Source organism: Oryctolagus cuniculus, chromosome 14, assembly GCF_051225735.1.
Source record: "Oryctolagus cuniculus isolate XC-2025 breed Fujian yellow rabbit chromosome 14, ASM5122573v1, whole genome shotgun sequence".
NCBI lineage: Eukaryota > Metazoa > Chordata > Mammalia > Lagomorpha > Leporidae > Oryctolagus > Oryctolagus cuniculus.
In genome coordinates this window covers 63,434,624-63,457,875 of record NC_142880.1, presented here as the reverse complement: position 1 = coordinate 63,457,875, position 23,252 = coordinate 63,434,624, and the positions used below count along the sequence as shown (strand labels likewise).

The window sequence follows — 23,252 nt, the reverse complement described above, 5'->3', positions numbered from 1 at the left end:
TAAATCAAAAAAATAAATGCTTCCAATGTGCAGAAAAGTTGTAGGAATAGACAAAGAACAGGCCTATAGCCTACTCAGGTATACCTACCCTGACTAACCTATTAACAGTATTTCACTAGATTTATGTGCTCACTTTACACATATATTTTAATTAACTATTTCATTATCTTTCATATACCTTTATGTCCCACTCCCAAACACTTCATTGATGTCTTCCAAGAATAAGGTCATTCTCCTATACAACTATTATTTAGCGATCATCTTAGATTATTTTTAATGATTCCATTTTCTCCTTTTTATTGGATTTTTAGCTATCAACCTTTGTTTTCTCACTCTAGTAGCTACTTTGGGTTATAGTATACATCCTTAATTATTCTTATCACAACCATTTCATATATTGTGTAAGAACCTTAATAGTGGTATACTGGCTGGCACTGTGGCTCACTAAGCTAATCATCTGCCTGCAGTGCCAGCACCCCAAGTTCTAGTCCTGGTCGGGACACCGGTTCTGTCTCGGTTGCTCCTCTTCCAGTCCAGCTCTCTGCTGCAGCCCAGGAGTGCAGTGGAGGATGGCCCAAGTGCTTGGGCCCTGCAACCCATGGGAGACCAGGAAGAAGCACCTGACTCCTGGCTTAGGACCGGCACAGTGCGCCAGCCGCAACATGCTGGCTGTAGCGGCCACTTGCGGGGTGAACCAATGGAAAAAGGAAGACCTTTCTTTCTAACTCTGTCAAAAAAAAAATTTTTTTAAATAGTGGTATATTTCCCTTCTGTCCTCCTGGTTTTTGTGTTATTATTGTACTCATTTTATCGTTATGTATTTTACGATGCAGTAACTAAATTATTAACAGTTACCTTTTAAAAAGATGAACAATAAGGGGAAAGTCTTCCATATTTATCCATGTTATTAGCATTTCTGATGCTCTTCAACCACTTGTGTAGGTCCAGTTTACATCTAGTAATAATTTTCTTTCTGCTTGAATGGCTTCCTTATTTTTTGAAAAAATATTCACTTATTTAAATGCATTTAAAGGGAGAGGGTGAGGGAGAGAAAAAAGATGGACCTTCCACCCACTGGTTCACTCCCCAAATGGCTGCCACAGCTGGGACTGGACCAAGCCAGGAACTGCATCCGGGTCTCCCATGTGGGAATCAGGGGTCCAAGAACTCAGGTCATCTCCTGCTGTTATCTCAGATGCATTAGCATGAAGCTGGATCACAGGTAGAGCAGCCAGGACTCAAACCAGAGCTCTGTTGCATCACAATGAAAACTCCAAGAACTTCCTTTAGCATCTTTAGTGAATGTCTGCTTGTCATGAATTCTTAAACTTCAGGATACCTAAAGATGTTCATTTTCATTTTTAAAATATATTTTCACTGAATATAGAATTGTGATTGACAGTTTTTATCTTTCAGTACTTTATGTCATTCTACTGTCTTCTGGGTTACATTGTTTCTGAAAAGAAATCTGCTGTTATCAGTATCTTTGTTCCTGTTTAAAGTGTCTCCTTTCGGGGCCAGCACTGTGGCGCAGTGGGTTAATGCCCACTATGGGCACCAATCCCATATGGGCACCGATTCAAGACCCGTCTGCTCCACTTCCAATCCAGCTCTCTGATGTGGCCTGAAAAAGCAGTAGAAGATGGCCCACATCCTTGGGCCTCTGCACCCGAATGGGAGACCTGGAAGGAGCTCCTGGCTCCTGGCTTCAGATCAGCACAGCTCCAGCAGTTGCAGCCAATTGGGGAGTGAATCACTGGATGGAAGACCTCTCTCTCTCTCTGCCTCTCCTCTAACTCTGACTTTAAAATAAATAAATAAATTTTTAAAAAGTGTCTCTTTTCTCTGACTGCCTTCATACTTTTTCTCTTTATTGGTGACTTTTGATCACTTAATTCTGATGCGTTTTGCTGTAATTATCTTCAAAGTTCTTGGCTTTAATCCACAGTATAAGGTAGGTATAGAAACAGCCCTCTAATATTGTCTATCTTCTAATTCCTAAACTTTTTGTATCAGTTTCCTATAGATGTCATAACAAATCACCACAGAGCTACTAAGGGACTTAAAATAACATAGGTTTATTCTCTCACAGTCCTAAAAGCCACAGATCCAAAATCAAGGTGCTGGTAGGGCTGTGCTCCTTTTGAAACCTCTAGATAGGGATCCTTCCTTACTTCTTAAGGTTTCTGGTGACCCCAAATTTTCCTTGGCTTGTCAGAGCATAACTCCAACCTCTACCTACATCTTCTCATGACCACCTTCCCTATGTGTCCATATTTTCACATAGTGTTTTCTTCCTTCTCTCTCATAAGGACCTGCCTATTCCAGTTTGACTTTATCTTAATTTGCGTGTTAGTTATATATATAAAGATCATATTTCCAAATAAGGTCACATTCACAGTTATTACAGATTAACGCTTCAACATATCTTTTTGTAGACAATTCAACCATAATACCTATGAATGTTACCTCACATTGCAAAAGGAATTTTGTAGATGTGATTAGGCTGATGATCTTGAGATGGGAAGATTATTCTGACATGTAGGCAAGCCCAATGTAATCAAAATAATGGTTATTAGAAAAAGACAGGAGGCCAGAGGAGGAGGAGGACAATGAAAGAAGCACTTAGAATAATGCAGACATAAGCCAATGAATGTATGCAGCCTCTAAAAGTTAGAACAGGTAAGGAATGTATTCTCCAGAGCTTTGAGAAGGAATACAGCTCTAGCAACACCTTGAAACATTTCAGACTCCTGACTTTCAGAAATATGAGAGTAAATTTGCATTGCTTTAAACCAATAAGTTAATAGAAATTTGTTATAGCAACAATAGGAAACTAATATGTGGGTTTATGCTTTCATCAAATATGGGATTTTTTTTTAGCTACTCTTTCTTCAAATATTTTTGTCCTTCCTCTTTGTCTGTAAGGACTCCAATTACACATATATTGGTCCTTTTGAGGTTGCTGCATAGTTTACTGATGCTGTTTATTTTCTTCATTCTTTTTGTTATGCTTCATTTTGATAGCTTCAAATTCATTAATCTTTTCTTTTGAAACATAAGCTGCCATTAATCCCATCTACTATATTTTTCATCTGTAACTTTATAGTTTTCATTTCTGTAATTCAAAAAGTTTATGAAAGCATGTAATTAAAAGATAAGGCTTTTTGGTACAAATTTTGAAATCCATGCATAGTTTCTTCATAATACACATTTCAATGAACTTCTTGAAGTACTCTCATATACACTTGAATGGGGCTTTTTAAAAAGTATTTTTCATGTCTTTTTTTAATGTGGACTACAGTTAAAAATTGCTTTAATGCCCTTGCCTATTAATTCTAACATCTATGTCAATTCTAAATCAATGTTTTTTCTCCTCATTTCAGGTCATATTCTCCTGTTTTTTACATGCTTGGTAATTTTTGAGTTCTAATCATCATAAATTGTAATGGTTTGGTGATGGAGATTTTTGTATTCTTATAAATATTTTTAAGTTTTATTCTTGGGTACAATTAAATTGCAAAGAAATAGACTGGTCCTTTTGTTCTTGCTTTCAAGTCTTGCAAGGCATGTTCAGCACAGTATTTAGCCTTGAGCTAATTATTTCACACTACTGAGACACAACTATTCTAAGTACTCCACCCAGTGCTCCATGAATTGTAAGGTTCTCCAGTCTGACCAGTGGGAGCAGGCACTACTCTTGGCCCTGTGGGAGTGTCAGATGTTATCACTTCTCTTGATGTTTCTTGCCTTGGCTTCATATGCTTGAGTTATTATTGTCTCGTATTTCAAAAACTTATTTCATATATTATTTTTTGTTTATTTCAGTAGAGGGATATATACAGTCTCTTTTACTCCATCTTGACAGAAGTCAAGCAAAACTCTTTTTAGTGTGATAAGCATTTGTGTGTGTGTGTGTGTGTGTGTGTGTGTGTGTATGTTTGTGTATGTGTAAGACTTTTTTTTTAAGTAACTCCACTACTTAACACAGATAAAAGGCAAAGCTCCTATGATTTTTAAAGTGAAGGGGAAAACAAGAAATCTGCTAAAGTAGTTCCTTCTTTGATAATGTCTCCAAGTATTCCTAGATATTTGATGCTCTCTCCCAAGGGTTCTTAGAGATTCAAAGGGCCCCATTTGAAAACCAATATATCTAGTCAAACCCCTCCTGTTTTACAATTAGAGAAACTAAGACCCAGAATGGTTATGTCACTTGCTCAAATCACATGCAGCTAAAACCTAGATCATACAATGAAACATAATCATGACTGCATATAAGTAAAGACCTCAAGAATGGTGGCCCTATTACTGGGCTGTCCTTGTAGCTTTCACTTCCAAAACTCTACAGCAGTGACTGAAAAAAAGGGAAAGACTGAGTTTGCAAAAAGGATCCTTCCACCAAAGGGCTCCAGTTAAGCCTTCCATCATCACTCAAGTTTACTTCCTGAAGTCCCATCTCCTGGGAAAGGTTCTTGTGTCCACAGCTGAGTTCACAGACCTCTGGCAAACACCAAAGTTATATGAAAGCTGAAGAACAGAACCCAGATCTCTGAATTTCAGGCAAGTGTTCTGTCTACTGCATCCTATCACCCCCATCCACCAGGAAAACTGTAAAATCTAGTGAAACATCATTCTTTGGAATCCACAAATATGTAAAAATAGAGTCACCCAGAACAACATGTTTGTGATTGTTGGCAAAATTTCCGGGGAACACAGAAGGAGGTCTCAATTGCTCATTAAAAACAGCACAGATTCCATGTTGCCTTGAACTTCGTGCAGTAACATGTGGTTTGATGGTGTTCAAGAAGCAAGCTAGAGGAAGACAGCAGATTATGAACAAAGCTCTGGGGCCTAACTGAAAACAACATGAAGTACATGGGTGCCAGGAGCATCTATTTGACATACTAGATTTGCCTCTTAATAGATCTCAAACACATTGGTTTACACAGTAGTCATAAAACCTGCCCCTGCTTGCTTTCCAGAGAATCTGGGAGCTATAATCATATTTAGAAACAATCTGTAAATTACTCAGAGCTCCCCAGAAATAGAATGATACATAAATATGTGGTATTACCATTATGTTAACCACACATACATATGATTAGCCATACTTCAGCAGGCTACCATCGTTAAACATTTACATGGGGAGCATTACATGGAAAAGGGTTATCTGCAAAACTCTTAGTGTCTCATCCAATTAATTTTCCAAATGATAGAGGAGAAACTTACTCTGGAGTTTGACTATATTACAATTCACTGCAGCTCAAACTTGGAAAGAATTTGGAACCCACCCTTTCCATACCAGTGAGAACAGAGACAATTTCAACACAACATGATTATTTCCATACCACACTAAAGTACGTCCTCAGAGGCAACATCAATAAGGAGATTTAAACATTTCCCCTGAGGACTCTATATTGTCACTTTGCCCGATTCTAAAGAAAACACTGATATGAGCTTGTTTTTATTTAGTGATAATTTTCTTGAAATAGACTTGCAAGTTCATCACACAAAATATGGTTAAGTTCATCTGAAATAGTGCCTTCAGTTTGGGACTGAAAGATGTCATCAGGTGAGCAGTGAAACTCGTGATTTTGACTGCAAGGCTGCTGCTGCTTATGGCTGTGCAGATATGAATGAGTCCTTACGAATGCACTGTGTGCCGCTTGATCCTTCATATATGGCTGCCTCTAATCTGCTTTATTTTTTATTTTATTTTATTTTTTATTTTTGACAGGCAGAGTAGACAGAGAGAGAGACAGAGAGAAAGGTCTTCCTTTGCCGTTTGTTCACCCTCCAATGGCTGCCACGGCCGGCGCGCTGCGGCCGGCACATCGCGCTGATCTGAAGGCAGGAGCCAGGTGTTTTTCCTGGTCTCCCATGGGGTGCAGGGCCCAAGCACTTGGGCCATCCTCCACTGCACTCCCTGGCCATAGCAGAGAGCTGGCCTGGAAGAGGGGCAACCGGGACAGAATCCGGCACCTCAACCGGGACTAGAACCCAGTGTGCCGGCACCGCAAGGCGGAGGATTAGCCTATTGAGCCACGGCGCCGGCCCTCTAATCTGCTTTAACAGTGCAGAACACAGTGTGTCAGGAAAGAGAATTTGGGAATTGAGGATATGGGGCATGGGGAATGGAGAAGCCAAGCAACAGAGTACTTCCAGGGGGTATTCACACACATGTGCTAGATCTGTGTTACACATTCTATATACTATTTGCTGGTATAAACATACATTTACCTACATTAATAATATATTTAACATGAAACGTGATGAAGGGCAGGATGGGAGAGGGAGTGGGAGAGGGGAGGGCCCCGGGAGGGAGGGAGGTTGGGGGGGGAAGCCACAACAATACAAAAGTTGCATTTTATATTCTACTTAAAACTATTGGTTGAACTCTGTAATTAATACACAATTACTCTTAGGTGTTTAATTAATGCTATAACTAGTACTCAAATAGTATTTTACACTTTGTGTTTCTGTGTGGGAGCAAAATGTGGAAATCTTCACTTAATATATGCTAAATGATCTTCTGTATATAAAGATAATTGAAAATTTTAAAAATATATATTTAACACATATATATTACATGGGTATATTTATTAAATTCCTAGTACTAGACACAAAATAAGCACATTACAAATTCACTCATTTACTTCAACTAGATAAGTGAAAATATGTGTGGGTCCTTCAAAAAGTTCATAGAAAATGAATAGTCTGAAAAATCTATCCATGAAGTTTACAAAATTTATAGTTCCACTTTTCCATGAACTTTTTGAAAGACCTCAGATATTGTCACAGCTTCACACTGTGGCAATGAACCACCACAAATTTTCATTAATATGGAGACAGTTTGCTGTTCATTTTCATCCAGTTCTAAATTCTCACCAGGTTCAGAATACTGCAGAAGAACCCATAACCTAGAGTCACAAATATCACTCTTAGATGTGAACAGAGAGCTTTGTAACCAATACAAAATAACTACATTACCTGTAACATGAATCTTATTATTGAAAGCCTGTCCCTGAAATGCAAAAATACAAGTGCTTCACTTTGCCCCCTCATCACAGGTAAGTCCACTCTGAAAAGAACAGTTTTCATGGGATAGAGGCCCGAGTATTGGTCTAAGAACCAGAAGACATGCTTCTCTGGTCCAGCTCTGACGGCAACAAGCTTAGGATCTTAGGCCCAGTCCCTTCTTTCTCCAGCTTAACTGCTTAATCTGCTAACCACATAATCTATAAAGTGCACAGCTGGATTTAACAATCCATAAATTCCCTCCAAGCTATGCATGGATTTAGTTATTGAATTCATGTATACCCTGTCAGATCAGTAAAGTTAGTAAAACCAAAAATTATGACTAAAAGGTAAAAGGAAAATGAAAATATGGTAACAATAAAGGTTAGCATACTTGTCAATTAAATTTTATATTTGGTTCAGAGCAATCAGAGGAACATGAAAATGCTTCCCAGGTTTATTTTCGGAAAGGAAGAAACTTTGCATTTTTCTTGAAATATAACCTTCTGTAGTTACAATCCCTGCCCTACGGGAGAAGAGGAACTGTGACCCCAGGTGCACAGAACTGTGGTCAGGTAAGAATCCCGTCCTTAAATTCTCCTGGGTAAAGACTAATCATTCAGATGGCACCATTTTTCATAAGTACAGAAATGTCACCATGAGGTCACTGGGTACCACAGAAAGGAAGAAATCAGAACCCAGGGACATTACATAATATTTCAGAGGTCACCCAGTTGGCCATGAACAGCAGAGATTAAGATCAAGAGTTCCCCCACAGCACTGTGGACAGAAAAGCCACAGGCCTGTGACAGCAGGCGCCAATTCCTGTCCTGGCTGTTCCACTTCCCAGCTCCCTGCGAATAGCCTGGGAAAAGCAGCAGAGTATGGTCCAACTACCTGGGTCCCTGCCACCCATGTGGAACACCAGAAGAAATCTCCAGGTTCCTGGCTTTGGCCTGGCCCAGCCCTGGCAGTTGTGGCCATCAGGGGAGTGAACGCATGGATAGAAGAGCTAGCTAGCTTGCGCGTGCTCTTGCTCTCGCTCTCTCTCGCTCTCACTTTCTCGCTCTCTCCCTACCTCTCAAATAAATAAATAAAAGAAAAAAAGCTCAAGGAGTTCCTAACCTATAGGTCAGCAGTGGCTACAGGTTGCCACTTTGGGTGCAGAGGTAGCCCTGAGGCCATGGCTGGGGTTGTGTGTGGGAAATACCAGAGACACTGCAAGGCAGCGAGGCACTGAGCTCTTCTGGCTATTTCTGGGTGTTTGTATTCCCTTCGCTCCGGCCCGGTCCTTTCACGGCAGCACAGTGTCCACCTGATGAAGTAAATAGGAGCCTCACTTCCTCTAATGCACAGAACACTTTACCCCACCAGGCAGCCTTGAGGCAGCGCAAGATGGCGGCGCCGTCTGTGTTTGTAGAGAGCCTGACTGGAGATCCGGCGTTGAGAAACCACAGCCGAGGAGGGGCCGGGGAAACATCTGGCTCCCGTGGAGATATCAGTGCCCGCCCCCAACAAGCCTCAGACACAACCCAGGCCTGTCAACTCCCTGCTGAAGGCATCCTGCCGCCCCTGAGAAGGTGTCTCTGGGGACCGGGGTCAGCCAAACAATGGCCGAGAACACATATTAAGAATAAATTTTGACAGTAATTTGTAGAGAACGTTCTCTCACTTCCTGGTCATGGGAGGGAGTCCCGAGGCTCCTCTCTGCCAGGATAGATATTCACAGGCCTACACCTGACCCTCTGTGGGGGGAAGGGAGTTTGTTTTTGTTGTTGTTGTTTTGTTTTGTTTTGTTTGCCAAGGGCTGTTTGGGCCTTACAAAATTATCATCTTAAAAGTTAGCCTGCTATACATTTATTGAATTTCACATCTGGCTTGTGGCTGGTTGCCTTGGCAGGGCCAGACCAAGTGATTTCACAAGTCTTTTACTGCCCAGGCCAACCATTCCCCACCTCTATCAGGGGAAGGTGGGGGTGAAGTATGAGGTAGATGATAGAGCACAGCTTCCAGAAAAAACTGGGAATAGTGGACCACCCCTAAAGAAAAATATTTGTTTCAAACACTCAATAAAACCCAAGTCTTTTTCCCTACTAGGTAGCAGGAGCAGTACTTCCAATAAGAATTCGGAAAATCATTTTACTTCTATGGTATCTATAGAGGGTGTTAGAAATGAAAGAAATGTGGGACAGGTGCTGTGGCACAGCAAGTTAAGCCGCTGCCTACAGTGCCAGAATCTCACATGGGCACTAGTTTGAGTCCTGGCTGCTCCACTTCTGATTCAGCTCCCTGCTAATGTGCCTGGGAAAGCAGCAGAAGATGGCCCAAATCCCTGGGCCCCTGCCACCCATACGGGAGAACTGGAAGATGCTCTTGGCTCCAGCCAACTGGGGAGTGAACCAATGGATGGAAGATTTCCCTCTCTGTCTCTCCTCTCTAACTCTTTCAAATAAATAAATCATCTTTTTTAAAAATAAAGAAATGAAAGAAATCTTAAGGATCAATTATGATCACTAGCATAGCAAAGTAAGTATGCCACAGCTAGTTAGTGCAAGATCCAGGAATAAGCTGTGGCTATCTTGATGCCTCATCAGGCCTCTTTCATTTTTCTTTTTCAAACATTTATCACACGTCTGCAAAGGCAAAATAAGGCATGGTCAACCATTCCGTGGCTCTGAAAACTTCTGGCTCAAAAGAGACAGGCTTCATTTCTGCCCACATTTCATCAACAACTCCTTGGCCATGACCAATTTCACCAGGGATGGATTACTGTCCCATAGAGAAGACACAAAATATTTGAGGACCATAAGACAGTCCTCCACATGATCCCAGGCAACAAGGCAATACTTGGTTTCAACCAGGTTAGCTAAGGAGTTAGGACCCTAGCAGGCAAATCATCCAATAAGAACAGGTAACTACAATTTGTCATTTCTCAACCAAAACTAGAGACATTCTCAAGACATGGACACTGATGAAGAGCACAAGTCAGAAGAGCTCTTTGAAGGGGAAAAGCACTTTTTCCATTCCTGGGAATTTGAGGACAGACCGACAAGAGTCCTGTTGGACAAATGGCCAAAATATTTCACACACATAAACATTCAACCAGATTAGTCTAAGTTTCTAAGAATGAAAAACATCACCATGATGGCATCCATTCTTGCCCCTCTTCCAGTATTCTACACTCTGGAACCAGAACGATATGTGTGTGTGTGTGTGTGTGTGTGTGTGTGTATAAACCTGGTTATGTCTGTCTACTTTTCTCCCATCTTCCAGTGTACTACTTCCCAGTGCTCAAAATACATCCTTGGCTTTCCAATGATTTTACTCTAAATCCTAAATGTGGTGAAGGACCCGTCTCTGCTTCTGGAAGACGAATTCTCCAGGTAGAGGAAATAACAAGTGCAAATGCCCTGAAGATTGGTGCATGAATTACAGCTATAGTTTCAGAACACCAGTACTTAGCATCCTATCATAGCATCACAACAGTAGGATTAAAAAACATATTCATGCTGTCTGCTCCTCTAGACTGTTACTTCAAAGGTGTAGAAGCAGGAACAGTGCCCAATTTTTGCTCACCATTGAACATTGAGTTCCTTGCATTGTGCCTGGCACCCAGCACACAGTAGGTCCTTGATAAACATTTGTAGAACAAATGAATGAATGATAAGTAGATCCCCAGATGACCACAAATCACAGGTATTGTACATGCCCCACCTATGTACTAAAATTTACCTCTAACTGCAAAGAGCCTGTTCCCTGCAAACCTCTACCTAAGGATTATTTTCTGACCAAGATAGCAGGGCCAATGAGTTCCAAAGAGTCAGTGCTCCAGAAACAGGCCTCTGCCAGTGATGGATAAGGCGCCAGATGAAAAATATACTCTGCTTTGTCAACTGAACAGGATAACTCTAAGGCAGCAGCTTCCCAGTCTCGGGCAAGCGTCCCATCAGGGGACATTTGGCAATGTTTTAAGACTTTTTGAATTGTCATACCATGTAGGGGAAGGGGAAAGAAGTTATACTATCTGGATCCAATCTGTTGCTAGATATCCAGCAACACAGATGAATCCCCTTCAACAGATAATTATCCAAGCTAAAATTTCAGTACCACTGAGGTGCTAAGGAGCACGTTCTACATTGCCTCCCACGATTCCCCAGCAGAACCGAGCTTCTGTTGCCCACAGTGGTAACTGGTTTAATGGTACATCATTGGCTTCCTTCTCTTCTCTGTCTCATGGCACCTCCCCCCAACCGACCTTTCCTGGGATTATCTGCCAAATAAACTACTTGTCCGCAATTTCTCATTTCAGATTCTGTCCCTGGCGAACCCCAAACCACTAACTGAAGGTACACGAACCTTAAGGACCCAGCAACCTGCCTATCCTACTTTTTGGCCATCTACATAACAAGGTCACAGGGGCTGACCTAGGAAACCCTAGCAATGAAGAGTGATGCTGGCATCTGAAGCTGGCAGCAGCTGGGCTGTGGCTCTGCCAGTAAGGCCGGCCCACCTGATAAATTGGTCTGGGGAAAGGAAACGTCTTTCCCACGGCCACCTCTGGAGAGTCACTCAATTTGGAATAGTTACAAATTCAAAACAGTGGAAGAGAGAAAGCCTGCTGGGGCAGGAAATTAGAGACCTGATTCAAATCCTGCTTCTGTTGCTAACTGGATTCCTCCCACGGCCAAGTCCAGAACTTTAGAAAGTTCATGGAACTTCATATTTCTGAAAAAATTGGAGGATTTTATTTTTTACCAAAATTAACTATTTTAATTTCATTTTTCCACAAACTTTTTGACATACCTCTTACTGTACTGTTTCCCCACCTATAGGATGAACTTGTTTGAGTGGCATAGTTGCTGAGAACTCTTCCACTCCTAGCATCCTATGAATCTAAGAAAAACCCAGTCCCCCTTCACATCTCCTCCACTGGGAACCAAGCCTTGCTTTTCTACTCAGAGGCCTCCTGCTGTCCCCCAGAATCTGCCCCACCCAGAATCCTTCCCCCAACACTGTCACCCCCACCGCAGCAGCATCCCTCCTCTGACCTCTCCTCCCCTCCCCTCCCCTCCCCTGCTAACACTTACATGATCTGCACGCTTGCAGCTCAGTCCAGTTCTTACAACTCAGCACGTCTCAGGCTCTCATTTCCTAGAGACAAACCAAGGCACCAAGACGTTTGCTCACTTTCTCAAGGTTGCCGAGTTGCAAAACTCAAGGTTGCAAAGTTGCAAAACTCAAGGTTTGACCAAGCACGCAAATATGCTTCAGCCAGCACTCGTTCTTTGCTGGGGATGAGCTCTCCAATGCAAAGGAAAAACCATTTAACCCTTTCTCCTACTAGCAAAAATAATTTGGGAATAGTGTGTTCCAGCTGAGATTTATCTAGTGTACGTTCTATGGGTGACCACTTTTGGAAGAATTAGAAAATTAGAAAGCAGAACACAAAAGCCTACATCCTTTGCAGCCCATGATCCAGGTAAGTGACTTATTTCTTGGTGGCTCCAAAGGCATTTCAGGGGGGGCAAAAATAACAAGAATGCCTGGCATTGGTTTACTCCCTGTCACTTGCAGTTTCAGTTTTCAGAAGACCTGGGTGTGTAATTTCAGTGAGGCTACAAGCATCAGGTCAAGGCTACACAACTTGGGGAAATAAACTCTGCTTTTCTCAGTGAGAAAATAAGCCTGTTTGTCCAGCTTTTATTTACATTTGACAAAAAATAGTTATTATTATAGAGTTATATAAGTAGACAAACATCAAAGGTAAGAAGGGCTTAATAAAGAAGTTTTAAATATTTTATTGCTGAAATGATATACTCATTTGGAAATTAAGATTATAGGGGCTGGCACTGTGGCGTAACAGGTGCCTCAAGGTGCCAGCTATGAGGACAGCATCCCATAAGGATGCTGGTTCGAGTCCTGGCTGCTCCACTTCTAATCCAGCTCCCTACTAATGGCCTGGGGAAAAGCAGCAAAACATAACAGAAGTGTTTGGGCTGCTGGCACCTATTTGGGAGACCCAGATGAAGCTCCTGGCTTCAGCCTGGCCCAGCACTGGCTGTTGCAGCCATCTGGGGAGTGAACCAACAGATGGAGGATCTTTCTCTCACTATCTGTCCCTCTCTAAATATAACTATGACTTTCAGATAAACAAATAAGTCTTTTTAACATTAAGATTATAAAAAAGTAAATAAGATAAAAAGCATGAAATTTTTTTATTATTTTTTAACTTTTCTTTAGTAAATATAAATTTCCAAAGTACAGTTTATGGATTACAATGGCTTCCCCCCCAAACTTCCCTCCCACTCACACCCCTCCCATCTCCTGCTCCCTCTCCCATTCCATTCACATCAAGACTCATTTTCAATTATCTTTATATACAGAAGATCGATTTAGTATACATTAAGTTAATATTTCATCAGTTTGCACCCACATAGAACGTAAAGTGTAAAATACTGTTTCAGTACTAGTTATAGCATTACTTCACATTGGACAACACAAAGAGTGTCAAATTGTTAAAGCATGAAATTTAAAATAGCCTACAATTCTGTACCTAGAGATCATTATTTAGCTTTCTTTTCCCTAATATTTTCATACTTTAACAAAAATTAAGATATTTCCTAATTTATATATAGAGTTCCTGTGTCTTACCTTTTCTGCTTTCTTTCAGTAGCACCTAAGCAAAGATTCTAACTTTTTAAATACTTTAAATTTCACTTATCTGTGAAAAACTGATTTAACCCAGCCCCTATTACTGAAAGTTCAGGCTGATTCCAATTTTTAATCTTTTACAGAAATCTCTAAATCACTAATAGATTTCAAGAAACAAACTCATTGGTTCCAAGAATAGAGTGTTTTAGGGTTTAGAGAAAGCTTATAAGCAATAAAGGCTGGAAGTATTTAATACTTTCCTCATTCATTCTTACCTAACAGAGATTAACATGACCCCGGTCTACTCCACAGATTTGACTAGAATTCTTGTTCCTCTCATTGAGACTTATTTCTCAGATTGTAACTTTTCTGAGAAGTTTAGCATCAACATTTTTAGCAGAGGAGAATTTCTGGGGTGATGGTAATGTTCTTGACCTGGTTGGGGTTTCATAAGTAAATTCAGTTTATGGAAACTTTTTGAGCTGAATACTTAGTGCTTTGTACACTTTTCTGTATGTTTGCTATACTTCAATAAAAAGTGTGCTTATAAGCAAGTTCTTAATATCTCATGAAGTCATTGAGCATGCATTCCTTCAAGTGGATCTGTGTTGCCTTGAGAATAAAATATAGTGGATATTTGGAAAACATTAGTGATTTCTTAGATGCAAAGAATTATTATCACCTGAATAAAATCATCCATGCCAACATCTGAATGAGATAAGACTCTGAGGGCATTTTACTTTACAATCAAATTCATCCTGAAATCGATGAGCAGACAGGTTGGGGGAGAGGCTCTTGGAAAGGAGGACTCTTTAAAATCCATACATACTCTGGTTCCCTCCACTCCTAGGAAGTAAGGGTCCATGTAGTCAGGCCTCTCAGACTCTAGGTTTAGAATCTAGAATTCTAAATTCAAGACTAGCCAGGACATACCCTTTAGCAAATGCAATTTCTGGGCTTAGTTTCTCACCTATAAAACCTGGTTTGGTTCTCCCTGAGCAAGGTCAACATCAAACAATTGGAAAGGCTGTTCACTGCACAAGGATACCTGGCTAAGGTATGTAGGATGTGGTAGCATCCAGGACTCACCACATTAGGGATCCTGGCTGGAGGTTATACAACCTTTCAGAGGAAGAAGAGCCTTTTTCTAATTAAGACAAAGATACTAAATGGGCTACCAGAGGCCCTGCCTCTTGGACCCCCACCTCTGACATCCTTGGGATTTAGGTACACGGATCCATGCTGCCGCCTCATGTGCCCTATCCCTACCACTTCTGGTCCAGTCCTCATGGATGGACTAGACTGGTTTTTCTGACAGTGTGTATCATTGAAGCAATAACTCACAATCAGAGTGCTCTGCAACATGGATTTAACTATTTCTAAAACAGGTCCTGTCAGCCCTGTGCTCTGGACATGCATGATGGCTAATATCCTAGGTCAATTTGGGTAGGCTACTGTGCTAAGTAAATTGGTCAAACTCCAGTTTAGATGTTGCTGTGAAGGTGTTTTGTAGATGCGATTAACATTTAGGATCAGGTAGTTTATCTCCCAAAATGTGAGCAAGCCTAATTCAACCTGGTAAGGGTCTTCAGAGCAAACTGAGGTTTCTCTGAGAAGCAATTCTGCCCCCAAGATCGTAACATAGAAACCCTACTGGAGATTTCAGAATTAAGAAAGTAACATTCTCTCTATCTGACCTCCAGTCTACAGGTATGCCCTACAGATCTCAGACTCCCTGACCGATCATTCGCATGAGCTAATTTCTTACTAAATCTCTCCTTCTCTTTCTTACTCTTTCTGTATATATATTTGGAGGAGGGGAGAGAATGATAATGAACTGAATATTTCCCTTTTACGCATATATACACAGATGTCCAGATAGATGGATGCATAGATGATGATAGACATCTGACTGATCCTGTTCTCCTGATTAATATGCTGCATCTGGGAACTGCAACCCCTCTAGTGGGACAAAGCCTGCTGAGAAGGCTCCTCCATGTTTGCATGAGGCATCTCATCAGGACAAACATCCAGGAGCACTGTGATTTGGGCAACCACACAAGCAGAGCCCTCCAAATGCAGAAAATGCACCTAGCCCTCATTTTAGAGGTCTTTGTGAAGCATCTAGTCACCAATACAGGATCACAAGAAGGCATCATGAGAAACTAACCACATAGAATGGATAAGACTCTGGAAGTCAGGATCTTACAGTGTATTCATGACTATTTTTAATCTCTTAGAATGTGCATTTCCATGCATGAGTTCATTTGATCTGGCAGTACCTCTCAGGAATAGTCATAAATTCAATTGTCATAAAATTTTGGTCATTTTAAACAAATGGAATAAAACATGGGGAGAAGCAGGTTGTGTTCTGACACTGGAACCCATATGATTTTAGAAGAGTTTCTCTAGGTCTCTGGGCATCGGGCTTTTTAAATAATCTATGTCACTCAACTGATATTAAAAGCAAAAGTGAACATCTAAAAATAGTTCAAAAGAGAACATCTTCCCTGGATTTTCATGAGCAGGCCCAGAGTTTGAAATGGCATGTAAAGTCTACCCTCCAAAAAAAAATCTATTTTGAAATTGCAATCAATCATTTTCTTCCCTCTCCTCCCTTCCTCTCTTAATCTTTCTGGCAGATTAATCTGAAGAACTCTGCCCAACCACCTCATTTCCTGCGTGCAAACACCCTCTAGATACAAACAGATAACCGTCACCCTGGGAGTGATCATGGACTGTTTGTTATTTTCGCCCTCTCCAGCTCTGTGCTGCTTCTTTTGGAAGACTGGCTGACAAGCTGTACTTCCCTTTCTGTTGGAGTGTTCTGAAACCACTTCCTTCCAGCACTGCCTTTCTCCTGTCAGAAGTCCCCTGACAAGGGCATAGTTGCCTCCTTGCTTTTTGTAGTTTAGGAAATTATTTACTCAGAGGGAAAATTCTTACAGTCTTGATAGATGCTATGGCTTGGACACAGTTTGCACCCTCTGAAATGCATGGTTCCAGTTTAATACCTACTTTGAGATATTAAGCAAGTAGAAACATAACCCAACTATGCTGTTTTGGGGTGGGGACTTTGAGAGGTGATTAGCATTACATAAGGTCACCATGATTGGATTCTGGTAGCTCTTTAAGAGACACAGATCCAAGAGGATACACATGTACACTTCTGTCTCACCATGTCATATCGGGAGGATGTCAGCAAGATGGCTGTCACTGGAGGTGATCCCTGACCTTGACCCTCCAGAACCATGTGCCAAAATAAACCTCTTTTCTTTAAAACTCAACAAGGCTGCACTGTTTTACTATCAGCAACATAAAATGAACAAAGATAATAGAGAAGCCCCAGTCATCCTCTTTGTGTGACAAAGATTATGAAGACGGTAAGAAGAGATGAGGAGGAACAGGAGGAAGATGATGAAAAGAATGTAGAGGAAGAGAAGGGGGCCAGGGGAGAGAAAGTAGAGCTCAAGAAGCAAATAGATCTGCAGGCTTCTGGCAGATAGGACCTGAGTCTTGTTCATCTTTGAATACTTGCCTCTTTTAAAATATCTATTTATTTGAAAGAGAGAGAGATCTCCTCCATCCACTGGCTCACTCTCTAAATGGCTACAACAGCTAGGGCTGGGTCAGGCTGAAGTCAGGAGCCAGAAGCTTCTTTATGTTCTCCCATGTGGATGCAGAGGACCAAACATTTGGGCCATCTTCTGCTGCTTTTCCTAGGCCATTAGCAGGGATCTGGATCAGAAGTGGAGTAGTCAGGACATGAACCGGTGCTGTTATGGGATGCCTGCATTGCAGGCAGTGGCTTTACCTGCTACAGCACAAAGCCAGCCCCAAATCCTTGCCTCTTAGCATCATGCCTAGCACATCGCATGTACTTAATGCATGCAGAACTAAATAATGCAAATAATGAACAGAGAGAGAAAAGAACAAAGTCCATTTAGAGCAAGAAAGAAAGGAAGGAAGGAAAGAAGTTAGGTATGTAGGTAGATAGGTATGTAGGTTGAGTCCTGGCAGTATGTAAATCACAGTTCTTAGAGTCAGGATGATTGGTTTGAATCTCATGTTTGGAACTCACAGAACATTGTGTCATCTTGGGCAAGTTGGTTTGGCTTTCTAAGCTCAGTTTTCTGACTAGTAAATTGAGTATTGTTATAGCCCCTACCTCCCTGGGAGGTCATGAGGATTAAATAGAGTGTTACACAGAGGTAGTACTCAAAAAATGTCAGTATTATTATGTTCTTCATCATCACCATACCATAAAGGTGGAGTGAGGCATCATCTCTGAAAGTTAATGTTGTCCATTGATCTTGAAGCTGGTCTCTTATTCAAGAAATATCTTGATTTGGTAATCACTGAAAAATGAGGAAGTCTGTTTTGAGTATGCTTGTGGGCTGAGGTGATTTAACATGTTCATTTCATGTTCCGACAGTGCTTCAGGACCTGGAGGAATACATTCAAAACTGCTGACCCTGCAGTCTGATCTATGAATTTAACATTGCTTCTCAATAGTTGAGGCATAATCTAAGAATTTGAAGGGGATGCATCTTTCATCAAACTATTAATCCAGTAGAGTGAGTTTTCACTCTCTGGTCAACGATGGAATGTTCCCTTACATCCCAGAATACTTCCAACAGACCCAACACACACAAATTTGGCAGAGACTCAGGGCTCCTGGGTGCTCACTCAGCTGACAAGCAGTCTCCATGCAGGTGCAACAAAGAGGAATTCCCTTTTCGATGACAGATGCACGGCAGGCACACACCTGCCGGGCTGGGCACTGTCTCATGACCACTCACACGAACTGACCCAACACGCTTGCCAAGTAGGCAGGTAAACATTGGTCCCAGCCTATCATCGACATCCTCGAAGAAATGAATGCAGAGGGCTTAGGGGGTTTTCTACAGATGTTGAATGGTGGCAAAGATAGAAAAAAGGGGGGGGGGGATAGCGTCTATGTCTTAAACCCATATTCATCCACTGTTTCTTCCTCCTACCCACTCAACAATAAAACACTTCCTTCAAAAAAAAAAAAAAAAGAGAGAGAGAGAGAGAGAGGTGCTGAGTCACTATCTATTCATCCATTTACTTTAGCAAATTACCGCCCTGGGGTTATATTTTTTATTGGTGCTTGCCCCTCCTCTTGCCTTTCCTAGACTATGGAGTTTGTTTAATCGTATAACCTTTCCTCCAGATTGGAAGGGGCCAGATCCAGATTTTTTTTTCCAAAGTGAAAGAAAAATTATTAATGGCAACCTTTGTCATGGTGCATTGCTGTCAGTAGCTGAGTTTCGAAAACCTTCCTCCTAAGTCTGTGGCTCTCACTGTCCAACAGCCTTTCTTTGAATCTATGAATGACAGCAGTGCATCTCAGTTGCACATAATAATGACAGTGACAGCGTTTCTATTTGACATGTTAAATTTCCAAGCAAAGAACTCAATTTCCATTTACAAGAGGTTGTTTTAAAGAAAAAAAAAAGTCCTATCCAATAAAGAGCACTATAACAAGGGAGAATTGTCCTGTGACATAGACTGACAAGAAGGAGGCTTGAAGAGGAAGTCGGCTCCTTCAGGGGACATCCTGCTCACCTGAGGCCAAGACTTGGTCAGTGCACCCGGAACTCTCCAGCTACAAGTTCTGCTGAAAGGTGCATCCTTTACCACAGTGCTAGGTGAGCTGGAATATGGTGTCACAACAGTAGGAACTGAGTCCCTAGTCCTGCAAGCGCAGGGTGAACCTGAGCAGCTCACTTTAACTACCTGTGGGGGCCCAGCCCTGTAGTGCAGCAGGTTAAGCAGCTGCCTACAATGCGGACATCTCATATCAGCACTGGTCTCGTTCCAATGCCAGCTGCCCTGCTTCCAATCCATCTCCCTGTTAATGCATCTGGGAAAGCAGCAGCTTTCAGCCCCTGACACCCAAATGGGAGACCTGGATGGAGTTCTGGACTCCTGGCTTCAGCCTGGACCAGCCCCTACCACTGCAGCCATCTGGGGAGTCAGTCAGTGGATGGGCGCGCTCGCGCTCGCTCTCACTCACTCTCTCTCTCTCCTTCTCCCTCTCAAATAAATAAATAAACCTTAAAAAAAAATCTTTCTGTGGCCTGTTCTTTCTGAGAAATGGATAAACTGTCCACCTCATAGCACTGTGAGGACATCCAGTAAACTAGCAAAATAGATAACTTTCAACTAGAGCAGTTAGAGAAGGCACCATGGCAGAGGGAAGTCCCACACTGTCTTTAAAAGGGGGCAGGGTCTCCACAGGTAAAGAGAAGGGCAAAAAGCAGCTGGTCTGATCGTCAAAGCAGCAGAAGCAGTCAGGTACAAGGGGGCGGATTAGACCAATGGGAGCAGGGCAACATTGCCAGAGTCAGGGGAAACCGGCCTCTGTTTGACCCTTGGGTTTGGATATCCATGAAGATCTTGGGATTTGTCTTTTTACAAAGTGGGACTTGGCAGTAGTATTCGCAGTTAGATAAAAACCTTAAACCACAGAAAACGACAACTTTCCGAAAGACGTGCATATTCCTGTCCATTTTTATTGACAAGCAATCTTCCCCACGACTATGCAGCCTGCATTCTGTCCCTCAAGTCACTCAATCAGAGTCTCTCAAGTGGTTCCCAGGACAGAAGCATCGGGACACCTGGTGTGGTAGGCAGAGCGATGGCCATTCACCTCCAAAGATACCCAGCCCCTAACCCCTAGGACCTGTGAGTAGATTACATTACATGATAAGGGAGAATTAGGTTTATGGATGAAATTAAGCCTGCTAGTCACTTTATTTTAAAATAGAGAGATTATCTTGGATTATTTGAATAAACCCAGTGCGAACACAAGAATCCTTTAATACAGAAGAGGAGGCAGGAAGAGTCAGAACCATAGAGCTGGCATCTGAGAAAGACTCAACCAGCCATTGATAGCTATGAAGATGGAAGGAGGGGGTGGGGCAAAGGCAGCCTCTAGAAGCTGAAAAATGCAAAGCAATGACTTCTCCCCCAGAGTCTCCAGGAAGGAGCACATTTCTACCAACACTTTGATTTCAGCCCACTGAGACCCATTTTGGACTTCTGACTTCCACACTATAAGGCAATACATTTGTGTTGTTTGAGTCACAAAGTTGGTGGTCATTTGTTTCACCAGCCGTAGAAAACGAACATACCTAGAAACCTGTGAAGAGAGGAACTTCTCCAGCTGCACCCATCAGTCTATTGCTTCGTCAGCAAGCCTAAGGGTGGGGCCGGCAGTTTGTCTTAAATAAGTCCTCAAGGTGAACCAGAGGCATGCTGAAGTTTGAGAACCACTCGCTAGACTGAGCAATCACAGTCATTTCCCTGAAGCAAACACATTCAGACACAGATTCCCAAGAAAACCCAGCACCAACAGCTAACGGCTTGATTAACCATGATCAAACCTACCAGGCCCACATCCTGCCTGGACAAGCACACAATAGGAAATCCAACCCAATCCTTGGTGAGTCAGACTCCTTTCCACTTCAGGATTCTCATTTGGAATTCTAATGGGGGATGTGCCCGATTCCCAAGAGCTATCCCAAACTCTTCTGATTCCGGCTGTATTTTTGGTGGCAGGAGCCATTTGCCTCTTTCTCACTCAATGAGTCTAGAAGAGAATCAAAGACTTCCAATGACCCACTGCCGGATGAAGAGGTAGATTTCATAGCCCCTTAGACATGGATAAGTGGGGATCTTTAGAGACCTTGATGCTGGTTCCTCCATATTGAGTATAGGGCGTTTTCACTCCAATCACCACAGCATTGCTCCCAAGTGGTTGCTCAGCCCCGGCGTGCATGTCTCCCACAACAAGAACCTCACATATCCAGTGGCAAACTATTCAGTGTACAAAGAGTTTAACTGTTGGATCCACAGTCCCTTTACCTAGTAGCTGGTTTTCTCTGGTTCTCATGCTTGATTTTGGCCTCTGATGACTTCTTTGAAGTCTCAGGTGCATACGCAAGACTGATACACAGCAGGTCCCACAGGCATGCACTTGTTTTCTCAGCACTGTTAGCCTCCACTGACCTCAAAGGGAGGCATGTGTGTAAGCTGGGCAGGAGGCAGGCATAGGCCCTGTTAAAGGCAAAGTGCTTTAAAAGCCTTTGATGAAAGGCATTAGGGCTTGAAAGGGTTGTTTCTGAAATACTACACCTCCCTTTTAAGAACTCTTAAGATCTAGAGGGTGATACTCTGTCACCCCAGAAGAATTCATGCATGAATGTTCTTGGAGCCTCCAATTAAGAATCCAATTCCATGTCCCCAGATGCTCATTTCCACCAAAACAACCGAGTTGGATGTTTATTTTTGTTTATTTTTTAAGGAACAGACCAAGTCATGTTGAACAGTACCTCAGAGTTAAATAACCATTAGATAGTAAAGACAAATTAAGATACAAAGGCCCAACAGCTCTACTTCACACACATAACTGTAAATCGAAAGGAAACCATAAGCCACTGCTGTATTACTTACTAATTTATTAACCCAATTGTTTCCTGCATCTATTATGCAGCAAGCACCAAGCTAGATACCAGGACACTATGATGAAGTTTAAACACACACACACACACACACTGAGGCTATCCTCCCAGGGGCTCGGAAATTCCATTTAAACATCAACTCATCTATATTCATATGTGGTTTTGATCATGTAGTAAATAGTTTATAGAAATTTGCCTGTTGAATTGGAGTGCACCTAGATCCTTGACTCAGATGGCTCAACGACGTTATGTACTATTTTTAGGGAAGGAAGCTAGAAACTCAAGACAAATGCTCCTTGGATTTCCTGAATGTTGCATGTTACAAATATCAAATATTCTTATCTACTAATATGTAATTTTGATAGAAATGGCTGGCTTGGCATCTAAGAAGGGATTATTCAATAGAATGCATTGGGTATTTCTGTTTTGTACTCTGTGTCTTGATGTTTATTCCTCTAGAGATCAAAGTTGGTGGCTAGTATATGGAGCTATCAGAAGTAATTTGTGATCCCATAGTATTCCCTGAAGCTTCTACCAGCCAGTAAGTAAGATATGGTTCCCCTTGTTCCACTAATTAGCAAAAAAGTGTAAACTACTAAGTACTGTCATAGCGTGAACCCTCATCACTATCTCAAAGTGCTATGGGACTCTCCTACAACCTTGGGACATCAGAAGATTTTTAAGACATGTATGGGGTTCCTTTATAAAAACAAAAGAGCTGCTCTTCTGTACCGGGACATTTGGTTGTAACAGATTCCACGAAACATCCTAGGTAAGGATACCGTCATGCTCTTTTATGTGAACTCAGAACATCAGCTGAAATCTCAAAATCAAAACCGAAAAAAAGCACAAAATCCTCTCAAGCTCCTTCCATAACCAGCTTTCTCAAGGAAAACATAACTCTTGTAAATAAGTAATTTCAGTGTTTACCCCTATTCTTCAGTAGTGAGAAACAAAAATGTCTTCCCTAGTATAGGAAGTGAAATTTCCTTACATGCTGTATTAATCAGAATTCTCCAGGGAAATACAGGATGTGCTTGTGTGATCAACAGAAAAAGAGTCCGCATGAATGTGGAGGTTGGCATATCCAAA

General features: G+C 41.8%; 1 long non-coding RNA gene across 7 annotated transcripts in view; it reads right to left on the bottom strand.

Annotated features, from left to right (window-relative positions):
* The window catches only part of LOC138845182 (uncharacterized), a 117,480-nt gene that overhangs the window by 45,097 nt on the left and 49,131 nt on the right, over positions 1-23,252 (bottom strand). For 2 of the 7 annotated variants that reach the window (XR_016220712.1, XR_011382013.2), the window contains exon 3: positions 12,105-12,168. The exons of 4 other annotated variants lie outside the window; for them this stretch is intronic. This is a non-coding gene — a long non-coding RNA (uncharacterized LOC138845182). Of the gene's footprint in view, positions 1-12,104; positions 12,169-17,929; positions 18,027-23,252 lie in introns of all 7 variants that reach the window. One more of the 7 variants, XR_016220713.1, reaches the window with a different exon arrangement.